At 34.5% G+C, this 8,812-nt stretch overlaps 1 pseudogene; it reads left to right on the plus strand.

Annotated features, from left to right (window-relative positions):
- Nucleotides 1–688: 688 nt before the first annotated feature.
- LOC133179674 (uncharacterized) lies at nucleotides 689–7,340 on the plus strand (annotated as a pseudogene).
- The last annotated feature ends 1,472 nt before the right edge of the window (nucleotides 7,341–8,812 follow it).

Genomic DNA, 8,812 nt, shown 5'->3' on the forward strand with positions numbered 1-8,812 from the left:
ATAAACGATTGCTTGTTGTAAGTTTCATTAAAAATTGTCAGTAACTTAGATCCGCCAATCGGAAACGCCACCGTACTCACGTTTTAGCTATTTCATGGCTGTTTATAGAAAATGAAAGTAGACTTAATTTAATGTACGATACTTACTATGCGAGTGAAATCTAAATATAGTTTACGGACATCAGCTTGTATCTAGTGTATTGTTAGAGGAGTAAGTAAGAACTCTGGTGCACCCGTTTCAGAGTTTATTTGCAAAATTTATTAATTTATAAGTATAGATTATATATTTTTATTAGTCTAGATATGTGTAAATAATGATCTTTGTATTATTATCATTATTAATGTACATAATGATGAAGAGTTTAAAAGACGGATAGTACGTTTTGCTTAGAGAGTTTAAAGGTATGTCTAACTCACTTCGTAAGAAATAGGACTGAATTATACTATACTAATGAATCAAATATTCATGCGAAAATATAATAACGTTTGTCATTTTCTATGAAACGAATGTGATTTAATAATGTCTAACTTTTTCAGATCTTTACATGTTGCAAAATGCATCTAAAAAATTATTATTGTCAGTTTTTAATGTCTTCCGTTGTTTAGACAGCGCCTTACTATCTGTTTTGGTGGAAAATGCAAAATACTGGAAAATAAACTATGTAAAGATAAGAGGTTGAACTTGTAAAATGTCGAATTTTTTTTTCGAGGCAGGACCGACAGAACCTGCTCGAGTGTTGGTGAGTTTGAATAAGAACAGACAAGTACGTGCGCACTTTTTTCGTTGGACAGTGATTCTGTGACATGAAAAAGCCGGTCCCTACAAAACAGGAACTTAAATGATTTATCTATTATTCATATAATACGTTTTTTTAATTGCTTTTTTTTTGGTTCTACAAGTAGGACCACTGTGATAAGACCCCACGCCAATTTAAATCGTATTTTGACCTTATACATTCACAAAGGTAGGAGAAAAAAAGAAAATACCAAAGTGCTTTTCAAGAAGCTTCAACTATTGTTCACAGTGATGTTTCATCTATCAAAGTTCAGTTTAATTTCAATGCTACGTTAGAAAATGAAGGTGTTAAGAATGTCCAAGGATCTTGTGTGGTTCAACAGGTAATAGCAGTGAAGGACAAATTCAGAATTTATGATGAGCGTTACATGAATTACAGATGATTGGTGCAATTATTCCAGTCAGCCATTAATGCAGAAAAAATCCGTCTCAAAACAATTCTTGAGATAATTTCATCCATCAGTAAGTATATGTACTGAATTTAAATGTATAGTTCACTATATATTTTTATTGCTTCATTTTAATATCACTTTTGTAAAACAGTTTATAGCATGAACCATTTTTCTTACTTTGATTGACAAAAAATTCTTTACACAGGCAGACTGCAGTTCTAGAAAGTTAGAACACATTCTAGAATTTGTGCTACAACATGCAAAATACAAGAGGTATATTGACAATGACACTGTCACCCTGAGTTTTTCCTGTGACGGTGCGAAAATTGCAAAAAATATCTCGTCTGTAAGAGGGGTGTTCAAGATTTTGGCACCAAGGCACTGATTACCAGATAATCTTGAAGATTTGAGCATGTGTCCAGAAGATGAGATAACACTTTTCGTTTACATTGGTGAGAGATTTCATATTTATTGAAATCCTTGTCTTGGTTTTGTATTTCCTAAGTTTTTATTTCAACAAGCACCTGTTCATTTGAATTAAGGAGATGAAAATCGATGCAGTAAGGAAGAGTTTGCCTTAGAGTGGCTTAGACACATTCAGAGACATGGAAAAAATTCAGTCAAATGGAATTGTCATCAATGGAGGAACAATTTCAGTAAAATGTTAAGGCTTATTGAGAAAAACTACCTTATAGTGCAGGTAATTTTTACTCGTAGCCTTGTGTTATATCATCTTAAATTCTAGACTGGTATTTTGTAGGATAATGACTTGTGATTGGGAGGCACTTGCCTTATAGAGGGGTATAAATGGTGCCCAATGCAACTTTTTCTGTATGTGGTGTAACTGCTCGAAAAAGCAGATATGTGACTTCAGTAGTAAATAACTCTTGCAAAATGAGAAATTGATACAAATATACGACTACTTCTAATAATAAATGATTATAGTCAACTGCAGTGATTTTATGATTTATTTTGTAGTCCCATCTTGGTCGATGCAGAGATCAAAAGAAGAACAACAAACTGTTCTAGACTCTGAAAAAAAAACATTTGGACACAAAGACAAAGATCTCTGCTCATTTATTACATACACACAGTGTCTAACCGACATACTAAAAATAGCGGAAGTTCTTGCGTATCGAAGCGTGTAAACAAACCTAGAGAAGAACAAGTACCTGTTATAATGCAAGGTGAGTATGATTATTGACACACAACCATGAAGAATAAACGGAATTATCATTCTGCATATTCCGCTGAATAAGTGTCAATTGTTTGTATTAAAATTGTATAAATATTTAAGGAGAAATTTTAAAAACGCAATCGTTTGCTCACATATTTACACATGCATGTAACGTTTGTACGTTGTTTATAGTCCACAAGAGATATAATTATTTCCCTGAATGGCAAATATTGAAAATTATGATACAGAACAATGTCATGTATGCTTCGGAGTTTTATATTTAAATGTTAAGGTTTGAAATTGCACAATTTAAAACACCTCTGTCATTGTAATCACTGTATGCGTCGTTTCAAACGAGATTTTTCGAATTGTATTGTTCGTTCCTAAAATAAACGCAAGTTGTACTGGCATGTAATTGAACAAACAGGAGATTCACAAGTCTTGACGGTCACCTGGGTACCTAGTCCATAAATTCATTTAACCCAACAGTCAGAGAGTTTCATACTTTCATTTAAATTTAATTTTGGCGTCTGAATTTGAGAAGAATTAACAATATTTATAGTTGTCAATAAAAGGTAAAAAAAAACAAACAAACAAACAAACAAAAACAAAACACACACACAAATAAATAAAAATAACAAAAACAAAAAAAAAACATAAAATATTTAAAAAAGAAAAGAAAAACAAACAAACAACCCCCCCCCCCCCCAATAAAACTGTGAACACAGGACGAACGTCGACAGACGGAAACCAAAATGCCATAGGTCAAATGAGTAACTCAGGTGACCTACACGTATTTTTAAATTGTTTTATTAACAATGTTTTGATAAAACAAATGCACGATAATTATTATTTTTCTTTTTATTTGTTAAGGATTGATGGCTGTATATTAGAGGCAGTTGAGAAGACATCAGGAAGTAGAATCAGGCAACATTGTAATATGTTCTTATACAGCACTAAAAGAAAACATGGTCTCAAAAGGCATAAACGCACCAGGCATGTTGTAAAATCACAGACTACTGCTGTTTGTTATGGAAAAGTGCTATATTTATATATAAATATATATATTCGATCAATGTGGGAAAATATACATGTACACGTCGCAACAAGGTTTAATGCTGCATGAACTTGGTCCTTTGATTAGGTCATCAAATTGTAAACTTTGAATTGAATTTGTTTTTGAGACATGATTTGGAATAAAAATTTGTCTTGGTGTTTTTATTTGGACTAATTTTGTCTTTTATTTCTTTTCTTGCTCTTCGTTGTGCAGTCATATACAGAATTGATACCCCATTTCAATGACAGTAATGTTAGGGGAAAATATCTTAATTTTATCCCCCGCTTTCACTGAAAGTGGGGGATATTAATTTGGGGCTGTCTGTCCATCCGCCTTTCTGTCTGCTTGTAACACTTTCGTTTCCGCGCGATATCTCGAGAAGCCTTTGAGCTTTAGCAATGAAATTTCACCCTGTAGCCTAGGAAGACCCCTATTGATTTAGTTATGTAAAATTCCATTGCGAAAAGCTCAAAGGCTTCTCGAGATATCGCGCGGAAACGAAAGTGTTACAGATAAACAGAAAGACGGACGGACGGACTGACAGACGGACAGGCAGGCCCAAATTAATATCCCCCACTTTCAGTGAAAGCGGACAAAAATAGGTATTGGAATTCACTTGTACCTCAATACATGATAGAAATTTATTTGCCGATGAAGTCATTTAACTGTATAATTGAAAGATAAACCCTGTACTAAGTTCATTAGTTACAAATTTTTATAGACGTTATAAAGTGTTCAAATTATGACAAAATTTATAACGTTCAACGCATTATATGTAAGTATAATATCAGGCACGTAGTATGGGGGGGGGACAGGGGGGTCTGGCCCCCCACTTTTTTCCAGACACAAGTATTTCTATAGGAAATGTTCATTGAATGTCCGGTTGCCCCCTAACCCCCCCCCCCACTTTTGGTTGCAGTATTGTCAAATAAGGGTAATATAAGGAGAATGCAGTGTTTGAGTAAAAAGAAGTTGGAACCTAACCCCCCCCCCCCCCCCGACGACTAGGATTTTCGAGTTTGCACAATTTTCCCTTTGTTTGTTTGTTTGTTTGTTTGTTTTTTTTTTGTATGGTTTTTTTTTTGCTTGTCGAGTTTTTTTCAGGTAAGTTGAAATTTTTTCCTCGGGTTGCCCCCCCCCCCTTTCAAAAACGATGCTACGTCACTAAATATTATATTGAAGCAAATATTGCAAGGGATGTTGAATAATAACTTTTGTTAAAGGTATCGCTTGTTAACAAAATATCAGATTGTTGCGTACTTTTTCCTACATTTTGGATTTATTCAGTTTGAAAATCAGTTACACACAGAGTCATACAGCTATCCAGCCTAACATATGGGAAGGTTCAGTTAAAATATTGTTTGGACATAGAAAAAAAGGTAACGCTTGCTAATTAAAAATCTTTTGACAGTAGAAAGAATCAAATTGATAACCGCCTTTTGGACAACAAAACAACCATACAGTTTATGGGCGTAGTCACAGGGGGGGCAGCGGGGGCACTAGCCCCCCCCCACACACACTTTCAGATGGGGGGCGGCAAGAGTATGTCTGTGCCCCCCCCCCCATTTGATGTAGAACAAAATCACAGCTATGTTGAAATTATATTAAACCTCATTTTATGGCAAATTTATTTTATTTTCAGCAACGACTGAGTAAGCATTTATCTTGAAGTAATAGTAATGTAATATACTTTAGAATATATCCTAGCCAATCCGAATCTCATCAAGATTAGTAATTTCTACAAGATAGCTGCAGTATTGAAGATTCTGATTTCGGTATACCTGTGATGAATGTCAATCAACTTTAAGTGCACTATTTGAAGTCCTCTCATTCAACTTAGACAGGGGCTTGATATAACATGTTTTACATCTTAATCATGGCCATAGGAATCGGGGGGGGGGGGGGGCACGGAGGGCCTGCCCCCCCCCTAATAATTTTGCCGATACATAGAATACTATAGAAAACATAGCTACTATATGAGTGTGCCCCCTCAATAATAACGTCTGATGACTTTTTTTTTTTGCTTGTCTAGGAATTTTGGTTGTTGATAGTGCCCCCCAACTGAAAATATATGGTTGTGCCCCCTCAAAGTGAAATTGCTTCCTACGGGCCTTTTAATTTCTTTATATTACACGTTTTACATCTTTCTTGGATTTGAGGCCCCCTCCCCCTTTTAAGTTTGTGACTACGCCTCTGCAGTAAAAGAATGAATAATACCTATAATATAGTATGTTAAATTTAAAAACAATTTATGAATTATTGTTTCTACCTAAATTCATATCTGTGGATAAGTTAGTGTAAACGCTTAATTGTTAATGCTTCTTAGCGACAATATTTTATCAATCTTTTATAAGAAAGAAACTGCAAAATGATATTTACTTTTGCCTCTGTAAATGGGGGGGGGGGGGGGGGAGGGGGGTGAATTATGTTATGTGAATTATGAATTAGCTTCTATATCGAAAAAAGGTCTAATCGCAAAATATGTCTAATTTTATCCCATTTCCACAAGGGAAAACAGTCTAACACAGTTCTATTTGGAGTCTGACATGTAAATGAGAATGATTTTGTGACAATGGTTTTGTTGAAATTTCTTGTTTCAAAGTGGCAGTAGTAACAAACAGAATAAGGTATGGAAGCATTATATCATTTATCGAGTGCTGAAAGAGGAAATAGAATTTATCCTAGAACTTTTCAATTAAGAACGCACCTAATTTATCAACGACTCGTACAATGAGAATACTGTCCCGCACAACGACACATACAGTAAATATTGAACGACGGATACAGTCGCATTTTGATTAAAGAAGTAAAATTAAGGATAATCTAATCATAATTAGGAATAAATTACGTTTCAATACCCCAATATTTATATTTTTTATTATTTGATACAATTATTACCGAATATGGGATAAACGTCAATGCCATAATATATCTTTTTAAGTCTTTCTACAACTACACTGCACTGCGTTTTGCATTGTGTTAAAAAACAAAGCTGCATGTTGACAAAACTGTGTTTCCTAGGACACGTTTCATCATATATCTATGCGTTTTAATGCACTACACATTTAAATACTTAATATGTTTACGAATAATTGCCGTCTTATTTTCATAACCCCATGACTGGATCATGTTGTCAACCAAGAAACGCAACAACTTCCGTTTTTTTAGTATGTGGGTTAGATACTGTGATACAGTGACATGCCAATCGATGATCTTCATTTGCGTATAAGGATATCCCTTAAGCTCTTCAATCAGGTCCATTACGTCTAATTAGTATTATACACGTAAATATCATTGCTATGTACCTTCATACAAATGTAATCCTTGCTGGATTTTAAAAATTCTGAATTCAGCTTGTGACCTGGGCAATAGACCAGAAATCTGAAGAAAATTTGAGAAGGGAGCTGAAACGTGTAGGCGTCAGTTTCAGAATGTGGGAAGAGAAGGGTGATGATAAATTGAACACCAAAGTGAGGAAATGGTCTAAGCCAACATGTAAGCATTTCCTTTAAAAATTGGACAACAAATATTTACACTTATTATATATAATCCTTAAACGATATTTATCATTTCATTTGTAGGTGATGATTTACGTAAACTTTTCGAAGATGTCCAAATTCACCATATTCTGGACAATAAAAAGGATAGGCATTATGTATCAATAGAAAGCCTCTCAGTAAATCAGTTGAAAGATGAGCTACACTACAAAAGGAAGCCTGATCTTGTAGCACGACTGAAAGATGCTGTTGGTAATAATACTAATGTTTAAATGAAACTAAGACTCTCTAATTAACAATTATTTATATTCCCTGAGTGTTTACAGAGTAAAATAAAACTGTTCATTTATATTGGTATAGCTAAGAGGAATGTAGGCTCTCGTCTTTAGGTGCCGTACGATTTCTCTAAAGAGAATCGCTAGGGAAAAAATTGTAAATCACAGCTATCACTGAAACACACAGCAAGCTCACATACATCCAGAATTTTAACAAATTTCCCCCATCCCTTAGGACGATCGACTTCGGGTGTCAATTGCACTTCCGTTTCTGGAGTACGTAAATTAAAGTCGGGTGTACGACAAATTGGAGTATCCGCTTCGTCAAATTCCGTTAGCAAATTTCTGCGCACTGAACTTCGGGGGGGCCTTGGAGTCTCCGCACTTCGTATAGTCTCCATATCAAATTTGTGTTTCTCAGGTTGTTTAAATAGCAATGTCAATATCACTGCAATGTGCGCCACCAAAACACCACTCACAAATAAATCCAATTTGACAAAATAATTACATTATTCACATCACATCTAATTATGTTAAACGTGAATTTTGATGCGGCAAGCACATGCCGGGCATCGATAGAAATGGCTCACAATCCCTTTACTTTCGATTATCAAACGATGCCGATTTTCTGTTTTGATAAACATACTGTTACAATTCGGGCACTCTTTTCTCAAATCGAATGGTTCAATCCTGACGAGCACTTTATTCCCGGAATCATCATAATCGTAAATATACGCTAGTCTCTGGTTCGAAATGTTTCTAGGTAAATCCAAAATTTACAAATTCACTAATATATGTCACAGAAACTATCCCACCGCTGCCACCAGTTGTAGCGTCCGAACAATTATCAGATAAATTAATTAATCCATTGCTTATTGCAGGTAGCAATAATGTGTAAAATATAAGTAAACGCTCAATGCGTAATCTAGGTATTTCATCGCTCCCGGCGATTTACTCCTTCTTTGGAAATCAAAAGTCAGTATCGGTTTAAATTTTATTTACACATAATCATAGTTAAGAATCATCCAAAATCAACACAATAAAACACTGTATAATTAATCCTGGAACAATTTTTGAGCGAAGTATCTCCCATCAGAACTATAAAAAAAACTGTCCCCGTATCAAATATACTAAATGACCATCACTCCTAAGGAGTGATGGGGTATAAACAAATGACCGTCACTCCTAATGAGTGACCGGATGTAAACAAACTATTCTAAAAATAGAACGAGTGACCGGGAGTTATATAAATACTGCAGAATATTAAATAAACAAATAAAATAATCAATTTAGAAAAAGACTGACTTAAAAATACGTGACACATTTAAATATTTCCAGGTAAAAGACTTCTTGCATGAAACTATTGATGTCAACCTGTGCAAATACATACAGTGTAATAAGTGTAAGAAGAAACTGCATCCTAGAACTTGAAGAGAAAAAAAGACAGAAAGAAAAAAAGAAACAACTGCAAAAAATATAAAGACTGTGTCAAAATGGAAGGCAGAAGAAACATTAACAGTGGCTCCTAAAGAGGGCCAGAAACATTTTCTTCGAGAAGCAAATTGAAAACGCCAAACTGGATTAAAATTATGTAATTTAGTATCAACACAAAGTGTATG

The sequence above is a fragment of the Saccostrea echinata genome, unplaced genomic scaffold (genome assembly GCF_033153115.1).
Source record: "Saccostrea echinata isolate AGI-Se365-2 ecotype Australia unplaced genomic scaffold, CSIRO_AGI_Sech_v1 ptg000005l, whole genome shotgun sequence".
NCBI lineage: Eukaryota > Metazoa > Mollusca > Bivalvia > Ostreida > Ostreidae > Saccostrea > Saccostrea echinata.